The sequence below is a fragment of the Cavia porcellus genome, unplaced genomic scaffold, assembly GCF_034190915.1.
Source record: "Cavia porcellus strain 051 isolate PalLab524CR breed Dunkin Hartley unplaced genomic scaffold, mCavPor4.1 scaffold_30, whole genome shotgun sequence".
Lineage (NCBI taxonomy): Eukaryota > Metazoa > Chordata > Mammalia > Rodentia > Caviidae > Cavia > Cavia porcellus.
The window spans coordinates 5,395,001-5,398,424 of record NW_026947513.1 but is presented as its reverse complement, the minus strand read 5'-3'; positions in this window follow the sequence as shown (position 1 = coordinate 5,398,424).

The window sequence follows — 3,424 nt, the reverse complement described above, 5'->3', positions numbered from 1 at the left end:
ATAATGACTCTCATAGAACTTAGACAACTACATCTCATGAAAGGTCTCAGTTTTTGTTTAGATTTAGAAGCTTACCAATTAGATTTTGAGATTGGGAGCAAAGTCCTGAAATCTTATATACAAATGTTTATTGACACTAAATTATTATTATTTAACATGGTTACAAGGAACATGCTATTCTGGAGTTAAAATCTTACATAAGAGAATCAATTTAATGCATTTAATTATAGCCATCTCTTTCTAAACAACAAAACAACATTATTTGATTGCAGAAGAGAAAACAATAATATTCTTAAAATTATGTATGAATAAAAGCTTAAGATGGGAAAATAATGAATGGATACAGGCAAACATTACAATAAGAGGATCAATGCAATTCCATGGCCAAGAAGAGCTGGTCCTGCACTTCCCAGCAGTCTGTGCAAAGCTAGTTGCACCCATGTGATCATCAGACAAAAGGGTGCTGTTCAGTTCCCCCATGGACGTAAAAGTTTTTCCAGAAACAAACTCTGAGGGTTTTTTTTCCTGCCTGGGACATACACAGAAGAATTGAATGATTTAATGTGTAATGCTCACATGTAATTTTTCATACCAAATGAAGAAGGAGATTCCACGTGGCTATTTTTTATGGTGACTTTTATAAAAGTCAAGGATTTCACATAAATCCAGAAGCCAGTGAAGGTAACTTTTTAAGGATTTGGGCAATGCCAGTCAAGCCTGTGGTTTTTCTGTGTCTCTTTTCCCTTCTTTGCATTCCCTTATCCTTTTCCTGTTTTCTTCCCTCTGTTTCTCCTTTTCTTTTTTAAACTCATTTGGAGGCAGCCACAGAAAGCAGCAAACCATGTGAGCTCTTTAATCAGGTGACTCAGATTAAGTTGTTTTCTCACATGCTGATCATCTACCCCGCGCATGTCACTTAGTCTCTTTGAGTCTGTGTCTCTGCTTTCTTATCTGTACAACAGGGCTAACTCATACTTCTCTCAGGGAATTTTTGTGACAATGACATTAGAGATGGCATGCAAAATGCATACAATAATGCCTCGTAGATGACAGGAACCATGTAAAAGTTACTATAGTTATAACAATAATAATCTTTTTAAAATTACTTCATTTGGCAGTCAAATTTGAGTGTTAGTAGAGGTCAGATAATGTGCTCATTGCTGTGTGTTTAGAAATCAACTGTGTTCCCTAACATGAGAAATATACATTGACTAGTAGAGATAATCTGCTAATCACATATCTCTAAACAAGTTTATATCATTATATATAAGTGTAAAAGGGACTCCAATCCCAATTTGGTAAGGAGAGAAAAAAAATACTGGAGAATATGATTGTCTTGGCTAGTTTTCTCCACTTGTTCAGACAAAGTACTTGACACCCAAAATAAGTGAAGAAAAGTCCATAGTCAGCTGGCTCCAAGGCAGATGCAGCTGAGGGGCAGCTGTTAATTGCATGTGCAAGCAACAGGAGCAAAAAGGACAAAAAGGAAAAGCCCTCTTCCTTCCCTTCCTTATGTTGTATGCTGGTTCTGCCCCTGGGTGGGTGCAGCACTCACACCACCAATCCCAGTTCTAGACAACCAACCAATCACAATCACTAGACTCAGCCACCTCCAGAATGGCATGAGATTTTGGGAGGACATTTAAACAAACCACAACAGTGGTTTCTGGCAATTCAAAAACGAAAAACACATTTGCTGCTTTACTCTCTGTCAGGCATTGTTTTAAGTAGTTGAATACTGTAGTTTAAATCATGCTGTGATGTTTTCTCTAATTTTTGTTAGTACATGTTTGCAACAGAGAGCATTTACTTTCAGGTTGGGGTTTTTATTCATATACATGCAGCATTTTGATCACTCCTCCTGCTTCTTCCCCCTGAACCAAACCCCATCTCTATAGAATCTATTTCCCTGTTTCTTAGCATGGCTCTTATATTTGAATTCCTTTTACTAATAGGGAAGCTGAGGCATGAAGAAATTAAACAACTTGCCTAAAAGTACAGAGCTACAAAGGGATGAGCTGAGACCTATGCTATTAGTCACTGCAACTGTGTCCTCTGAGTCTTTACATCAGCAGGCTAAGCCTTTGGGCACACAGGTACATCACATAGGGCCCTGTGATTGAGGGAAAGTATGCTGGGGCAGAATAGACACTCCTCAAGGCAGGTGCTCATGGGTACAGAGGGAGGAGGAGATTGCCTGGAGCTGCAGAGGTTGACAAGATCATGATGACTCCTGCACACCAAGCTACAGAATGTGGACTTTATCCTTAGTCTTGTAAATGGTCATACTGGAGCTGGAAACCCACTATTTGAGGAACAATTTTGCTCTGTATAACCCTGATGAAGTGATTAAATTTTAATTTCATTAGTAGAAAAATGGTGTCAAAAGGCACATTATAGAGCAAGGTTATAGGGCATGATAGCTAGTGAACACTCAACAAATGATTGTGATTCTTTCAAGCCATATCACGGCCAAGTTGACCAGAAAAATAGAGGACTCCCAAGATTACCCTGATGAAGTGCAAAAATTATGCATCCTATGTAAGAGTAAGCCTACACTGAGTGGGTAAAAATCTCATGAGGCTAGAATCTACCCTTGACATTTCCTGAGGAATCTGCTGATACATCATCTTTCAGCAAGTTCAACATTCAAACATCCAAATATATCACTGCTCCTTCTACTGATGGAAATTTATCTCTGCTTTCTTGTTCATGGGTCTCTCTCTCTTTGCATCAATCCCTATTGAACGAATGTTGCTGAATTCCCACACATTGGATGAACATATATAATCCTTACCTAGGCCAAGGAGTGGGGGGTGAAGGCATTATACAATTCTCCCATTAAGAGGAAAAAGAAAACTGAAACTCTCTAAAGAAGACAAACTGTCAGTACTGAGTCAAAATATAGACCTTCACATTTATATGTTACCTATTTAAGTAAACTTACACAATATATTTTGTAAGCAGTCTCATAAACCTCTGGGGCTTATTCACTGCACAGAAAACAAAATGCATGCAGAAAAGGAAAATAGCTTATTAAAAGGAGCAGAATTCTTAGCATCAAGATTAAAAACAGAGATCCTGCTACGAAATGTGGGACTTTGCTGAACCTTTGTCCCAAAAGCGCTGCTGCCTCACAGGAGAAAGAGGTATTGATATAAAACCCTTTCGGCACCTCATCAAGACCTTCTTAGAGTATTGAGTGGATGAGTGATGAAGACTTGAGAGATACTAAAATAGGGAAGAAAATGAAAGCAAGAATAATACAACTATTCAATGGACTAAGATTTACCTCCAAACAAAAGCCTTCATTGGAAAGAAATAAAAGGACCTTAAATTTAAGAACTAAGCTCAACAAATAGCTAGAAATCACCGCCACATTTTTCTACAACGAAACTGGACCAACAAAAACAACTGAGGCAAG